Below are 18,329 nucleotides of genomic sequence, written 5' to 3'. Positions count from 1 at the left end.
TTTAAACATCATCTTTAAAGAAGCAGATGTTTAAATTCAGAATTATTATCATTCGTGTTTTTTGTGACTTTTCTGAGAAATCTTTACCTAACCTAAGGTCACAGAGATTTTCTCCTATGTTTTCTCTAGAAGTTTTGTAGTTTTAGGTCTCATATTTAGGTTTTTGATCCATTTTGAGTTAAATTTAGTGGATGGTGCAAGGTAAGGCTTGAGTGTTGTTTTTTGAAATATGGGTATTTAGTTCTTCTATCACAATTTATTGAGAAGTCTCTGAATTCTCCATTGAGTACTTTGTCAACTTTGTTGAGAAGCAGTTAAGCATACATGTATGAGTCTATTTCTGGCCGGTCATCGTGTTCCATTGATTTATATGTCTGTCCTTATCCCAACACCATACTGTCTTGATTAGTTCACCTTTCTAGCAAGTTCTAAAATCAAGGTGTTGCCCTCCAACTTAAAAAAAATCATTTATTGGACTATCTTAAGTTCTTTGTTTTTTCATATACATTTTAGAATTAGTTTTTCAATTTTGATTAAAAAAGCCTGCTGGGATTTTGTTGGAGATTATGTTGGATATATAGATCATTTGAGGAGGAATTGACATCCTAAACATAATTAATTTTAATACTCTTTAACATGGTAGATGTACACAAATATATACCTTTATTACCTATGTTTTAGAGTATTCAGCATACCAGTGTTTCACACATTTTGTTAGATCTATCCCTAAGGTTTTTAAAAAATGTTTTTGATGTTTTTATAAATGATACTTTTCATTTAATATAGAAATATTATAAATATTTGTATATAGAAATATGATAAATTTTTGTACACTAACCCTGTATCAGTACATTTGGGCTGCTATCGCAAAAATACCATAAACTGGATGGCTGAACAACAGGAATGTATTTCTCAGAGTTCTGGTGCTGGAAGTTCAAGATTAGCATATAAGCATCGTTGGGTTCTGGTGAAGGCACTCATCTGTATTACAGAATGCTGACTTCTCACTGTGTTCATACCTGGTGGAAGTGGCTAGGGTACTCTATGGGGTCTCTTTTATAAAAGCACTCTGGCAAAGTAAACAAGAAAAAATAAACAAATAGGACTACTTCACACTAAAAAGTTTTTACACAACAAAGGAAAACATCAACAAAATGAAAAGACAAACTACTGAATGGTATAGAACAGTGGTCGGCAAACCGCGGCTTGCGAGCCACATGTGGCTCTTTGGCCCCTTGAGTGTGGCTCTTTCACAAAATACCACGTGCGGGCGCACACATACAGTGCGATTGAAACTTTGTGGCCCATGCGCAGAAGTCGGTTTTTGGCCTGGGCGAGTCTATTTTGAAGAAGTGGTTCTAACGCTGAGCCACACTCAACGGGCCAAAGAGCCGTATGTGGCTCGTGAGGCACGGTTTGCCAACCACTTGTATAGAACATGATACATGTTTGCCAATGATACATCTGATAAGGGGTTAATATCCAAAATTTATAAAGAACTTATAAAATTCAACATAAAATAAACAATCCACTTAAAAAATGGGCAACAGACTTGAATAAGCACTTCTCCAAAGAGGACATACTATACAGGTGGCCAATAGACATGAAAGGATGCTCAATGCTACTAATCATCAGAGAAATACAAATTAAAACCACAATGAGATATTACCTGTCAGAATGGCTACCATTAGTAAATCAACAAGCAACAAATGTTTGCGAGGATGTGGAGAAAAGGGAACTTTCATGCACTGTTGGTGGGAGAGCAAATTGGTGCAGCCACTGTGGAAAGCAGTATGGAGTTACCTCAAAAAATTAAAAATGCAACTGCCTTATGACCCAGTGATTCCTCTTTGGGAATTTATCTGAATAAACCCAAAACACTAATCTGAAAGAATGTATGTACCCCTATATTCATTGCGCTGTTATTTACGATAGCCAAGATCTGAAAACAGCCCAACTGTCCATTAATAGATGAGTGGATATAAAATCAATGGTATATTTACACAATGGAATACTACTGTGCCATAAAAAGGAAAAAAAATTTTACCCTTTGCAACAGCATGGATGGACCTGGAGAACATTATGCTAAGTGAAATACGCCAGTCAGAGAAAGACAAAAATCATATGCTTTCACTCATATGTGGAATTTAATGAGCACACTGAACTACCAAGGAAAATAGGGACAGGCTTACAGATAGAGAACAGGCAGATAGCGGTGGTGGGGGATTAAGCAAAAAGGAATAAAAAGAGAGATAACTCATGGGCATGGACAATAGCATGGTGATTGTGGGGGTGGAGAGGGGTGGGTGAAGTTGGAAGATGGTGTAGAGGGGATAAGAGGTAATAAAAAAAATTTAAAACAAAAACAAAAGACATGAATGAATTTTGCCACATCTGAGCATTTCAATACATAAAATAATGCATATACTTAAATTTCATACACACAAATGCACATATGTGTATATCATGTTTATGTGTGAAGGAGAAACATAGATGCATTTTACCTTCTGAGGTATTAGTGTTAAACTGCTTTTTCCCTATTTTTTAAATTATCATTTGAAAGTTATGTCTCTGCTCTGTCCATTGAAGAGAAAAGCTAATTAGGTTTCTCCCTTTCCATTTTATTGGAACACATCCTATAATTGCATACACTAAAACACTAATTATACCAACTAGAATTTGTACAGATTATGTTTCCCGGTCCCCACAAGACAAAAAATAAATAAAAAAATGGAGGAGTGTACATTCTTGCTTTGTTCCCAAACTGAGAAAAAAAAATCATTCATTCTTTTCCCTACTGAGGAGAAATATACCTATTTCTATACCTATATATTTCCCCCAGGAAAATTCTATTTTAGCTTAGGCAATACTAAGGAAAATTAATAATGATAAAATGGCTATCCATAAAGGAAATAGTAAGTATCCACTCTAGAATTACCCTAGTCCCTATCAGAATATAAACATTTTTTTGTTCTGTATAAAATATTTTTATTATTATTAAAAATAAAACAAAGTTTTAAAACAATTTGAATGCTTATTAACTATAAAAGTAGCCTCTCCTATCCCATTCTGAAATTTCACCATCCATAAATAACGTTTTGTTTGAATACAAGCATGCTTGTGCATTTACATATTGTCTATGGTTGCTTTCATGCTATAATGATAGAGTTGTGTAGTTGTGACAGATGCCATTTGGCGTGCAAATTCTAAAACACTTTTTATCTGACCCTTAACAGAAAAAGTTTGCTGACTCCTTGTTGAATGTATAGTGTTTTTTCTTCTGGGCTTTTCACCGTATATAAAACTTACATACATATGAACATTTTTGTTTTCCACAAAAATAAGATGACACTACACATATTCTTCTGTAACCAGTTCTTTTCACTTAATGATGTTACGGTTATCTTCACATGTCAGTGATAAATAGTCTTATCTTTTAAAATCAATTCAGGAGTCCCAATATATCATAGTTTAGTCATTTTGTGAACATTTTGGTTGCTTCAGGTATTTTCATTATTATAAACAGTGCTGCAACTATTATACTTGTACATATATTTGTTGACTTGTCTGCTTATTTTCTTAGGATAAATTTCCAGAAATGGAATATATAGGGCAAAAGTTTAGGTACACTCTACATTTTAAATTTTGATCTATGTATTGCCTAAATGAACTTCACTATTATGTTACTACTATGTATTTTCATTAATAAGGGGTAGAAGAGCTGGCTTTCCAGCACCATTATCATCAATTTGTATATTACTAATTTATTTTATGTTAGAGGCCCAATGCATGAAATTCATACATGGGTAGGGTCTCTAGGCCTGGCTGGAGATCAGGGCCAATCAGGTTCCCTGCCTCCCAGCCTCCCCACCTCCTCCTTCCCTCACTCCCTCAGCGCCCCGCTGCTGCTGCTGCTGGTCCCCTGCCATATTTTGCACCACCCCCTGGTAGTCAGCACACATCATAGTGAACGATCGAACTACTGGTCTCCTGGTCAAACTCCCGAGGGGACAATTTGCATATTAGCCTTTTATTATATAGGATTATGTGTTATTTTAAATAATTAAGTAAATATATAAATATATTGTTATATATATTATAATATGTATTTTATTATATACTAGGGGCCCGGTGCACGATATTCGTGCACTGGGGTTGGGGGGTCCCTCAGCCCAACCTGCCCCCTCTCACATACTGGGTGCCCTCAGGGGATGTCCTACTGATGGCTTAGGCCCGCTCCCCACTCTCCTTTGTGGGAGGCAACCGGGCTGATCAGGGGAAGGCACCAGCCCCATCACCCCACTGCTGCAGCCACTACCAGTCACCACAGCCACGAAGGTGTTTTCATCAACACGGACTCCAGTCCCTTCACCAAGAAAAAATGACAACTTTCTTTAGGGAGGGAGAGACAGAGAGAAACATCAATGTGAGAGGGACACTTTGATTGGTTGCCTCCTGTATGAGCCCTGACCATGGGCGCAAGGCTGGGGGGCATGCAGGGACCCCTGGGCCGCACGCAGTGGTGGCCCCCAAGGGTCTCCACACACCCCAGAGGACAGCAGCCAGCCCCCCATCATGTGCGCCAGGCTGGGGGCGTGGAACCAAACTGCCTCTTGGTGCTGGAACATTCCCAAGCGGCTGGGGGCACTATGGTGACAGGGGATGTTTCCACCCCGCCCCGCCCCCAGCCCCTTGGCTCCTGCACCTATAGGCTCAAAGTGGCCAGGGGGCGTTCTGGGAACCCTGCCACTCAGGACCTAAGCAAGGGGCCTATAGGCTCGGACTGGCCTGGGTCCTGAGGATATTTGCGGGACCCAGCCCCTTGGCGCCTGCACCCTTAGGCTCCAAGTGGCCAGGGGGCATTCTGGGACCCTGCCCCTCAGGACCTAAGTGCAGGCCTACAGGCTCTGATCGGCCTGGGTCCCGAGGATGTTTATGGGACCCAGGCTGCTCAGGACCTAAGCGCAGGCCTACAGGATCTGAGAGGCTTGGGTCTGAAGGATGTTTCCCAGACCCCAGACTGCTGGAAGTGTTTGGGGGCGGAATGTTCCCGCCCCACCAAGGCTCCCAGTGGCCAGGAGGCGTTCTGGGGCCCCGCCGCTCAGGACCTAAGCTCCAGCCTACAGGCTCTGAGCAGCTTTAGGTCCCAGACCCCAGACTGCTGCACGTGTTTGGGGGTGGGAATGTTCCCGCCCACCAAGGCTCCCAGTGGCCAGGAGGTGTTCTGGGGCCCCACCGCTCAGGACCTAAGAGATCTGCCTGAGTCCGGAGGATGTTTATGGGACCCAGGCTGCTCAGGACCTAAGCGCAGGCCTACAGGATCTGAGAGGCTTGGGTCTGGAGGATGTTTCCCAGACCCCAGACTGCTCCACGTGTTTGGGGGCGGGAACATTCCCGTGTCGCTGTGGCGACACGGGAATGTTCCCGCCCAGCCAAGGCTCCCAGTGGCCAGGGGGCTTCTGGGGCCCCTGCCACTCAGGACCTAAGCACGGGCCTACAGGCTCTGAGTGACTTAGGTCCCAGACCCCAGACTGCTGCAAGTGTTTGGGGGCGGCTATGGCAACGCGGGAATGTTCCCGCCCACCAAGGCTCCCAGTGGCCAGGGGGCGTTCTGGGGTCCCCCTGGCTCAGGACCTAAGTGATCCCGCCTGGGTCCGGAGGATGTTTATGGGACCCAGGCCGCTCAGGACCTAAGTGCAGGCCTACAGGCTCTGAGCAGCCTGGGTCCAGAGGACGTTTACAGGACTCAGGCTGCTCAGCACCCACATATGCAAATTAACCGCCATCTTGTTCGCTCTGATTGGCTGTGGGCGTAGCGAAGGTGTGGTCAATTTGCATGTTTGGGTATTATTAGGTTAGATTGCATTATATGTTATTTTGTAATATATTTTATTCAACATAATTCTTAACACAATGCCAATGGTGTATTTCACAGAACTAGAATAAATATTCCAAAAATATTTATGGAACCACAAAAGACCCCAAATCACCACATAAATCTTGAGAAAGAAGAACAAAGTTAGAGGTATCATGCCACCTGATATCAAACTATACTATAAGACCATAGTAATGAAAATAGCATGGTACTGGCATAAAAACAGATATATATGGTGGCCCTCCAAAAAATGTATATACATTTTTAACAGCTATATATACATTTTAGCTCAATGGATGGTTTCTTTCTTTTTGGATTTAACCCATTGGAATTAATAATTACTCAAAGTGTTTATAAATTTTGGGGGGACACCATGTAGATCAATGGAGTAGAATAGAGAACCCAGAAATAAACCCATCTTATATGGTCAATTCATATTTGACAAAATATAGATAATCAAAAAAAGAAAATTGGATCATACTATCACATACTTTTTAAAAATTTTTATTGAATTTATTGGGGTTACCTTCGTTTATAAAATTATATAGGTTTTAGCTATACAGTTCTACAGTACATCATCTGTATATTGTATTGTGCGTTTACCACCCTGAGTCAAGTCTCCATCCATCACCATTTATCCCCCCCATGCCCTTCTCCACCTCCCTCCACCTCCCTTCCCCTGGTAAACACTGCAGTGTTGTCCTTTTCCATGTGTTTTTTTCTCTCTTTTTTTCTTTTTCGCTCAATCCCTCCAGACTCCCTCATCCCCCCTGCCCCCCGCACCTTCAGCTGTTAGCCTGCTCTCTATGAGTCTGTCTCTATTTTGCCTGTGAAATCATATGATACTTGTCTTTCTCTGACTGGCTTATTTCACTTAACATAATGCTCTCCAGGTCCACCCATGCCATCACAAATGATAAGATGTCCTCCATTTTTTTTTGGCTGAATAGTATTCCATTGTGTAAATGTACCACAGCTTTTTCAATCAATTCATCTACTGACAGGCACTTGGGCTGCTTTCAAATCTTGGCTATTGTAACCATACAGAAGAATACATATACATGGGTAAAATCTGGGACATTTCTTGTAGCACTATTTATTCTGATATATTTCCTCAGGCAAGGAAACAAAATAAACAAATAAAGCAAATGGGAGTACATAAAAATAAAAAGTTTATGTACAATAAAGGAAACTATCAACAAAACAAAAAGATGACCTCCTAAATGGAACATAGCCACTAGAACATAGCCACCAATGACACATCTGAAAAGAGGTTAATATCTAAAATTTATAAAGACCTCAGACAACTTAACAGCAGAAAAATAAAAAACCCAAATAAATAGTGGGCAGGAGACCTGAATAGACACTTCTCCAAGGAAGACATACAGATGGCCAATAAACATATGAAAAGTTACTTAACATCACTAATCATCAGAGAAATGCAAATTAAAACCACAGTGAGATATCACCTCACACCTGTCAGATGGCCATCATCAAGTCAACAATAAATGTTGGCGAGGATGTGGAGAAAAGGGAACCCTAGTACACTGTTGGTGGGAATGCGGATTCGTGCAGCCACTGTAGAAAGCAGTATGGAGTAACCTCAAAAAATTAAAACTAGAACTGACCTATGACCCTGCCATTCTACCTCTTGGAATATATCCAAAGAAACTCAAAACACTAATTTGAAAGAATATATGCACCCCTATGTTCATTGCAGTATTATTTATAACTAGAGGCCCGATGCATGAAATTCTTGCAAGAGTAGACCTTCCTTCCGCTGGCTGCTGGCACTGGCTTCCCTCTGGCACCCGGAACCCGGGCTTCGCTCTGGCCACTGGCACCCGGGACCTGGGCTTCCCTTGCAGAGGGATGCCCTGCCCACCTACTGCAGTCCACCAGTCAGTGGCCTGGGCCTCCCTCTTTGGGGCAATCGTGGAGCCCCCCAATTGATCACCCCACCAGCCGGTGGCCCAGGCCTCCCTCTGCAGGGTGATCATGGGGCGATGGCTGGGCCCCCAACCAATCACATTGCACCCTCCTTGGTTGGCCTGGTGCCAGTGGGTGTCCTAGTGTGGTCCCAGATGGTCATTCTGCTGTTTGGTTGATTTGCATATTATGCTTTTATTATATAGGACTAAAGGCCTGGTGCACAAAATCGTGCACTGGAGGGGGTGTCCCTCAGCCCAGCCTGCACCCTCTCCAATCTGGGACCCCTCGGGCCTAAACTGGCAGTCAGACATCCCTCTCACAATCCGAGACTGCTGGCTCCCAACTGTTCACCTGCCTGCCTGCCTGCCTGATCGCCCCTAACCTCTTCTGCCTGCCAGCCTGATCATCCCCTAATCACTCCCCTGCTAGCCTGATCGATGCCTAACTGCTCCCCTGTCAGCCCAATCGCCCAAAACTGCCCTCCCCTGATGGCCTGATCCCCCCCAACTGCCCTCCTTTGCAGGCCTGGTCTCCCCCAACTGCCCTCCCCTGCCGGCCATCTTGTGGCAGCCATCTTGTGACCATATGGGGGTGGCCATCTTGTGCGAGGGAGTAACATTCAATTTGCAAATTACCTCTTTATTATATAGGATAGCCAATTTGGAAGCAGACCAAGTGTCTATAGTAGATGAGTGGATAAAAAAGCTGTGGTATGTCTATTGGCCAGCTCTGTGTCCTCTTTGGAGAAGGATCTATTCTGGTTTTGCCCATTTTTAAATTGGATTATTTTTGGGGGGTTTTGAGTTTTATAAGTTCTTTATAAATTTTGGATATGAAGCCCTTATTAGATATATCTTTGGTGAATATGTTCTCCCATTCAGTGGCTTGTCTTCATTTTATTTATGGTTCCCTTTGTTATGCAAAAACATTTTAGTTTGATATAGTCCCATTTGTTTATTTTTTCTTTAGTTTCCCTTGCTTAAAGAGATATATCAGAAAAAAATATTACTAGGAGAAATGTCTGAGATTTTTCTGCCTATGTTTTATTCAAGGACTTTTCTGGTTTCCAGTCTAACATTTAAGACTTTAATCCATTTTGAGTTTATTCTTGTGTATTGTGTAAGAAGGTTGTCTATTTTTTTATCGGTCCAATTTTCCCAGCACCATTTATTGACTAGACTGTCTTTATCCCATTGTATGTTCTTGTATCCTTTGTCAAATATTAATTGACCATAAAGACATAGATTTATTTCTGGGCTCTCTGTTATTTTCCATTGGTCTTTATGTCTGGTTTTATGCCAATGCCATGCTGTTTTGATTATTATGGCCTTGTAGTATAACTTTATATCAGGTAGCACGTAATATCTCTCTATATAAAAGTATAAGTGACTGTCCAACCAGCTGGTACCTATAACGTGCACTGAGCACCAGGGGGCAGACGCTCAACGCAGGAGCTGCCAAGCTGCGGTGACTTGGCAGTGGCAATTCACTGGTGACGCACCCTGGAACCAGAGAGGAGGGAGCCTGATTCCTAGTGGGGCTGCGCAATTCCACCTTTGGCGGTAGGTTATGTTGTTCCTGGGCCTTGAATATGGTACTGAACACTTGTGTTTGTGTTCCACACCCTGTACGACAGCAACTTTGCAGAGTGCCCTCTCGCACTCTGGGACCCCTCGGGGGATGTTGGAGATCCAGTTTCGGCCAGATCCCTGCAGGCCAGGCCGAGGGACCTCACCTGCCCAAGGGACCCCGCTCATTCTGCAGATGCCATTTGAGCCGTGGTGCCCCAGGTGTGGCCGTCCAGGTAGGGACTGCAGGAGGTTGGCTTCAGGGCATGTCCAGCCCCATCTCGCCCAGTCCCACCCCTCTGGCCACCGCCTGCATTAGTCCCTGCAAGCCGGAAGACCCGAGCGTGAGTTTTCTCCCCCCCACTTCCCCCTCACTCTGCAGAAACCCTTCAAGCTGCAGCGCCATCCCAGGAATTCTAATTAATTTCTTTTCAATGTGCACAAATCCATGCACTGGACCACTAGTAGTTTTATATTAGGTAGCATGATTCCTCCAACTTTGTTCTTCTTTCTCAAGATTGCTGTGGCCATTCAGCGTCTTCTGTGATTCCATATACATTTTTGAAATATTTGTTCTAGTTCTGAAATATACAATGGAATATTTTTTTTAAATGTCTTTCCTGATTTTTTAGATAGAGGGAGAGAGATAGAAATGTCGATGAGAGAGAAACATCAATTGGCTGCCTCCTGCATACCCCCTACTGGGGATAGAGCCCACAACCCAGGCATGTGCCCTGACTGGGAATTGAACTGATGACCTCTTGGTGCATGGGACTACACTAATCCACTAAGCCACATCAGCTGCCGTTGATATTTTAATATGAATTGCATTGAATCTATAGATTGCTTTGTGTAGTATGGATATTTTAATGATGTTAATTCTTCCTATCCATGAACATGGTATATGCTTCTGCTTATTTGTATTGTCTTAAGTTTCTTTCTTTGGTGTCTTATAATTTACCAAGTACAGGTGTTTTACTTCCTTGGTTAAATTCATTCCTAGGTATTTTATTATTTTGATGTAATTGTAAATGGAAGAGATCATATACCATAATCAAGTGGGATTTATTCTGCAGATGCAAGGTTGATACAATATCCACAAATCAATAAATGTGATATAGCACATAAACAAAATAAAGGATAAAAATCACATGGTCTAGCGCCCATATGGTAAAACTCTCAGCAAAGTGGGAATAGAGGGAACATACTTCAAGTAATAAAGGCCATATTTGACAAACCCACAGCTAACACCATACTCAATGGGCAAAAACTATAAGTGTTTCTCTTAACATGAGGAACAATACAGGGATGCCCACTTTCACCACCCTTATTTGATATAGTACTGGAAGTACTAGCCACAACAATCAGACAAAAAGAAGAAATAAAAGGCATCCAAATTGGAAAGGAAGATGTAAAATTGTCATTATTTGCAAATGACGGTACTGTACATAGAGAACCCTAAAGATTTCACTAAAAAATAATATAACTGATAAATGAATTCAGTAGAGGAGCAGGATACAAAATCCAGAAATCAGTTGCATTTTTATACACCAATAAAGAACTACCAGAAAAGGAAACTAAGAAAACAACTCCATTTATAACAACTAGTGTTCATATAAGAAGAGAAAATTTGGACACTCAGGAGGGACACAGGGGATGCATGTGTAAATAAAGATGAGGTTATGTGAGGATACAGTGAAAAGGCAGCCATCTGCAAGCCAAGCAGAAAGGCCTCAGGAGAAACCAAAATTGCTTACATCTTGATCCTTTACTCCTAGTCTCCAGACTGTGTGAAAACAAATTTCTGTTGTTATGTGACCCAGTCTGTGGTATTTTATTATCTCAGCTCTAGCAGAATAATATAGAAGCTCATGATTGATCTTTGAAAGATAGAAAATGATCTGAGCCCTATGACTACTTTGACTTTCTGCCTGGGGCCACTTTTCAGAGAATGGCACTGGGAGGTATACCCAAGAAGAACATGTCCATCTCAATGATTCAAAGAGACAGATATCACAATTTGGGAAATCTAAGGTAGTTGAGTTTACAGCACAGAATATTGAAGAGGAGGAAGCTATACAGGAGAAAGAGCCTTAAAAAATCTGCCTGGGGGTGTCTTCTTAAATATTTTGAACAAAATATAACTTTTATTATGAAGCACACTTATTAATTGAATGTTCCCTAAACATAATATATTTCTCTATTGTTCTCTTCTTAAATTATGTTTTTATTGTGGTAAAATATACTTAGCATACTCTTATTTTGACCATTTGTGAGTATACAATTCAGTGGCATTAAAGGTGTTCACAATGCTGTATTCCTATTACAACTATCCTCAAAACTTTTTCATTATCCAATATAAGTTCTGTACACATTGAACAATAACTACACTCTGTGGATGAAAGGGGCCACATGCTAACCTGACAAGCTCAGGGGAGGACTGTGTGGCAGCCTTGCAAACTCAGAGACCTAAAGTAACCACAAAGGATGGTCGGAAATTAAACTTGAACTAAAAGCAGTTATGGTGGGCAGTTACATCTGAGGCTGGTATCTTCACTGACAAGGTCAACCTTTATCTTAACTGAGCCTATCTGTCTTTTTGCATCTATAATAACATACCCTTGAAATGTCTGGGTAACTTGTAACTTCCCTTTTTCTGGACCCCTTGGGGCACAACCTAATCTGCTGGGCTCCAGGAAAGATACCACAAATTCCTTCATTGTTATGTTAATTGTTCCTGCACCCACCTAAGTATGTGTCTATCATTTTACTTTTTATCCAATCCCAGGGGTTTCCCTGCTTTGCTTTCTCCTGCCTCTCTAGTCTATCACCAATGGATTTCATGTAACCCACCTAAGTCCCTTTCTTTTGATTGCAATATATAAAAACAGATGTAAGCCACCATTCTCCGGAGCATTATCTCAATTCGTTGAGGTTTTGCTTCCAGGCATATGTCAACAGTTTGGCTCAAATAAACTCACAAAAAATCCTTTACAGGTTTCAATGGTTTTTTTAAGTTAACAACCCCACCCCTTAGACTCTACTCACCTCTATTCTGCATTCAGGCTTTGTGAATTTTCCAACTCTAGGTACCTCATATAAGTAGAATCATACAATGTTTGTTCTGTTTTGCCTTATTTCACTAAACAATGTTTCCAAGATCCATCCATGTTGTGGCATATATCAAAATTTCATTTCTTTAATGAATGACTAGTATTCCATTGTGTGTATATACCACATTTTCTTTATCCATTAATGTGTTGATTGTCATTTGTATTTGTTCTACCTTTTGGCTATTGTAAACAATGCTGCTATGAAAATTGGCATATCGTTATAAGTTTTTTACTCAATACCAAACTGTACCCAGTGATGGCGAAACTATGACACACGTGTCAGCACTGACACGCGTAGCCATTTTTGATGACACGCGGCCACTGAGGCGGCCGCATGCCGAGGATGAAACATTTGCTGCTCCTGAGGATGAAACATTTGCGAAATAATGTTTTTTCCTCAAAGTGACATACTACCCAAGTTATGCTCATTTTTTTTGCCAAGTTTGACACACCAAGCTCAAAAGGTTGCCCATCACTGCTGTACACCATGGAGTAAACATCTATGAGGTTGTACAAAGAACAATCATGGGGGAGATTTGTGCTGAACAATTCTCAGAGATTATCTATAGCTGTTTGATGTTTACTCTATGACCAGCCAGATTTGACATAACTCATTGAACACCTGAGGAATTCAATTGGGACCCAAGAATGGTCAAACTTCAATAGGGCTAAGATAACCAGAGAATAGAGACTACCCTAGACCTGTCCTAATGAATCTTAAAATAAATTATAAAAAATATATCAGGGTTATCTATAAGTAACTTAGCTGCCACCCAAAACAAAATCCAGACACTCAAAAATATAACATTCATAACATATAGCATCCAATAAAATATTACTAGAAGTGCAAAGAAAATGAAAGTATGACTCATAAGAAGAAAAGGCAGTCAATAGAATCAGATTCAGAAAGGACTAAATGATGATATTAGAAGATAAGAACTTTAAAAAACATCTACTATAAATATGTTCAAGCATTTAAAGGAAAACATGAAAATAATGAAGTAAGTGGTGGAACATATAAAAATAATAAAATGGAACTTCTAGAGCTAAGAATAAATAACTGACAAGCAAAATTCACTGCATTGGCTTAATAGATTGTTTACTGCATGAGAAAACATCAGTGAAGTTGAGTATTTAGAAATGAAAATTATCTAAACTGAAGGACAAAATAAAAAGAGCTGAAAATATTAATATCACCTCAGTGTCTTGTAGGGACAATATTAAGAGGTTATCCTAAGTGTAATTGGAATTACAAAAGAAGGGGTAAGCTGAAAAATAATGGCCAAAAATTTCCTAAATTTTATGGTGATTAAAAATCTACAGAGCCAAAATAATTAGTTAAAATGTACCTGTTATAAACACTTCAATTAAAAGTCAGGTATTGTCAGATTAGAAAAAACAGCAAAAACTCAATTTTATGCTGCCTACAAAAATACACTTTAAATACAAGGATTCAGGCTAACATTAAAAGGAGGGAAGAAAAACATACCATGCAAATATCACAAGAAATCTTATGAAATCTGGAGTGCTATATTAATATCAGACAAAGTAGACTTTGAGATAAAGAATATTTTAAAATTTAAAGAGACATTTCATACTGATTTAAGGATTGATTTATCAGGAAGATATAACAATCCTATATAATAAAAGCCTAATATGCAAATCAACCAAACGGCAGAATGACTGGTGGAACGACCAGTTGCTATGACATGCTCCGACCACCAGGGGGCAACTGCTCAGTGCAGGAGCTGCCCCCAGCCTGCAGGCCCTAGACCAGCCAAGACCGGTGCCAGCAGAGACCCCTGATTGCCCCACCAGTCGCCTCCCACAGAGGGAGGTGACCGGCGGTGGGGGGCAGGGCTGGTAAGCAGGCAGCACCAGGCCGGCCAATGGAGTACCAGCAGGGGCCCCCCCAATTGCCCTGCTGGTTGCCCCACAGATCGGCCCTGACTGCCAGCCAGGCCTAGGGATCCTACCAGTGCATGAATTTCGTGCACCGGGCCACTAGTCTCTATATATAAAAGCCTAAGCAACCATTATGACCGAACGACCTGAACAACTGGTCGACCAGTCGATATGACATTCACTGACCACCAAAGGGCAGATGCTCAATTCAAGAGCTTCCCCCTGGTGGTCAGTGTGCTTCCACAGCCAACCTCCTGTGCTGGCCAACTTCCTGCAGTCCCTTCCCCCGGCGGCTGGTCCCTCCCCCCCAGCTAAGGCTCTGGCACTGGATAATCTGGGTCCAGGAAGCCTGTAAGAGGAGAGTGACCCTGACACTGATCGAGACAGAGTAGCAGCTCAGAGGGGTCATAAGGTGCAAGGCAGCAGCCTAACTGCAAAGACATAAAGTAAGCACTGCCACCATCTTACCTCTGTCACTGCACCACGTGCACTGCTCACCCTTCTGCCCTCGTCAGCCATTTCTAGCTCAGACCTGTGCCTTTCTGGGCTCCCAACCGCTGATTGGCTAGTGTTCCTAAGGCGATGTGCCACCATTGGCCAAAGTCAGCTACCTATCATGCGTGAGGGTGGAGCCCCGAGAAAAGTGTGGCTGAGGTAGGAGAGACAACCTGTCTGTCTGTCAGCAACTCCGCCCTGGGGAGATGGAGGTGGCCCGAGCTTGGGCAGAGAAGTAGAGCTGTATTTCCACCTCAGAGTGTAGCTGGTTTTCAGGCCGTTTTGGGTTCTCTGTTTGTGGTCTTTGATTGCTGCTACCTCAGCACATCTACACAACTAGATCGGGTCCTGCCGGCCAATCTCCCATGGTCCTTCCCCCCACCCCCGCTCCCCCCATGCATGAATTTGTGCATTGGGCCTCTAGTGCTAAATAAAGATAGAAGACTTGAAAAACACTAATAATCACATTGACTTAATTGACATTTATGAAGCACTACACCCCCAAAAGCAAGATGTCCATTATATTCAAGTGCATATGGAATAGTCACCAAGATATATAATAGGGTCAACAATTTAAAAAGTTTAATGTCAGAGTATTGAAGTCATACTGACTATTTGTTTCTGATCACAAAGTATATTAGAAAGTAATAATAGAAATATATTAGGAAAATCCCCAAATGTTTATATATTAAATAATATATTTTAAAATAACTCATGGTTTAAAGAAGAAATTAGAGAGGAATTAGATAAAGTTTTGAACTGAATGGAAATGAAAAGCTAACATATGAAAATCTTTGGAATGTAGCTGAAGCAATATTTTTGGGATAATACATCATGACTAATTGGTTTTATTCCAGGAATATAAACCTGATTGGTATTTTAAAATCAATTATATTTCATCATAATAACAATAAAAGTGAGAAAAATATCCCTATGGATGCAGAAAGTGTATTTTACAAAATTCTATACTCGTTCCTGGTAAGAACTTCCAGCAATTTAGGAATTGGAAGAAACTTCCAATGGTGTCTAACTGGTTTCTAACCCATGGACAGACAATAGTGCAGTGAAGGCCTGGGGAGGGGGCAGGAGCAGGCTGGAGCGGGTCAGTGGGGGTTGGGGGGAGGAGGATGTCTGTAATACTTTCAACAAAGATAAACAAACAAATAAATACAAGCAAAAACCAAAATACCTTGCTCTAAAGCAGGGGTGAGGAATGTCCGGCCCATGGGCCCTATAAGGACTACAAAATCATTTGGTCTGGCCCTGCCAAGGCATTAGGGCTGAGTTCATATGTTTGACCAAATATAGCAAGCTAATTTTTAAGTTGATAATTTTTATTGACCGTGAATGATGTTATAAATATCCAAATGGCCATTGGCAGATAAAAAGTTCCCCACCCCTGTTAAAGCTACAGTAGGTTTGAGGGTGATGATGTATAGATCATATCAATCCAGGAAACACATAAGAGTACAGACAAAAAGAACACATATTTGGTGAATTGATTTTCAGTATACGTGTCGAGATTATTCAGTATGGGAATGGATAGTCTTTTCAATAAGTTAATGGTGCTAAGTTAATTGAATATCCATATAGAAAAAAATAAACCTTGAATTTTATGTCATATCATATACAAAACTAAATTCAAAATGTATCATAGATCTAACTGAAAAAAAGCTAAGAGTACAAATAATCTAAATAAAACTATAGAAGAAAATCTTTGTGATTTTGACATAGGCAAAAATTTCTTAGTGGGCACAAATCACTAACTATAAAGATAAAAAAAGATAAACTGGATTTCATAAAAATGAAAACTCTGCTCTTTGAAGTATAATATCAAGAAAATGAAAAAGCAGGCTCCAGACTGGGAGAAAAGATTATCCTGTAGAGGGCCGCCTGGGAGGCACCTGGGCATTTCTTTTAATTATCGTCAGCTGAACTCAGGGTGTAGGCAGAGCCACACCCTGGGAACATGCTTCCCCAATGAGGCTGGACATGTTAATCAGTTCTGACTTCATAGCAGCCCAGGTGTCAGCAGGGGCGGGTCTAGATATGTAAATCCAGTAATACTAGGGCCTAGTTAAGAATGCAAATACGCTCCTTTGATCCTAAGTTTTGGTGTTACTTCCTGGATTTTTGGGATATAAAATAAACCTGCTGTGTGGCTCAGGGTCGTCATCATGCTGCCTCTCCAGCAGACAAAATGGCGTCCCACCCTGCCCCCAGCTTTGTGAATCTATTTCTGCGTCTTGTTTTCTTTATTTCTATTATTTCTCAATCCCTGGCCGCCTCCACTTAGAACCGGTTCGTTCATCTCTCTTGCCGCGCAGGACGCGGAAAAGGGAGATCCCCGCCATGTTTGGCCCCCACCGCATCAGGCCCCTGCATTATCCTATATAATAAAAGGGTAATATGCAAATTGACCCTAAAGGTGGACCGACTGGGAATGACCGATTGATATGACATGCACTGACCACCAGGGGGAAGACGCTTAATGTAGGAGCTGCCCCCTGGTGGTCAGTGCGCTTCCACAGGGGGAGCTTCCACAGTGATGGTGCAGGAGCCTCTCCTGCCTCCACAGCAGCGCTAAGGATGTCCGGCTGTGGCCTAAGCCGCAGTTGGACATCCCCCGAGGGCTCCTGGGCTGCCAGAGGGATGTCTGACTGCTAGCTTAGGCCTGTTCCCCCAGGGAGCAGGACTAAGCTGGCAGTCGGACATACCCCGAGGGCTGAGGGACCTCCCCCCCTGAATGCACAAATTTTTGTGCACTGGGCCTCTAGTGTCTATATAATTGACAAAGAACTAGTATCCATAATACTGCGGGGGGGGCACTTTTACAACTAAATACTATGGAAAAAACAATAAAATTTTGGAGAAGTATTTGAATAGACACTTCACCAAAAAATTTGAATAACAACTAAGAACATGAAAAGATTCTCAAGATCATTAATCAGTAGGGGAGTATAAATGATAACCATAATGTGATACTCCTTCACACCCACTTAGGATGGCTAAAATTAAGACTGACAAATGTAAGTGAGACTGTAGATCAGCCAGGAATCTCATGTTGTTGGTTTGGAAATCAGGCAGTGAAACTATCATATGACCAGACATTTTATTCGTAGGTATTTATTTACCCAGAAGAAGTGAGTAAATAACATATGTCTACAAAATGACTTGTACTTGAATTTCAATAGCAACTTTATTCATTATAAATACCACAACGTGAAATGACCTGAAGATTGATAAGCAGGTGAATGTATAGATTGTGGTATATCTGTACATTGGAATACTGTTCATTAATAAAAGGAATAAACTTTTGATACACACACACACACACACACACACACACACACACACACACACACACGGGTAAACCTCAGAAACATGCTGAATGAAAGAAGCCAGACAGAAAAGATTACTTTATGATTTCATTTATGTGAA

Source organism: Eptesicus fuscus, chromosome 1 (assembly GCF_027574615.1).
Source record: "Eptesicus fuscus isolate TK198812 chromosome 1, DD_ASM_mEF_20220401, whole genome shotgun sequence".
NCBI classification, from domain to species: domain Eukaryota; kingdom Metazoa; phylum Chordata; class Mammalia; order Chiroptera; family Vespertilionidae; genus Eptesicus; species Eptesicus fuscus.
This window is presented reverse-complemented; position numbering follows the sequence as displayed.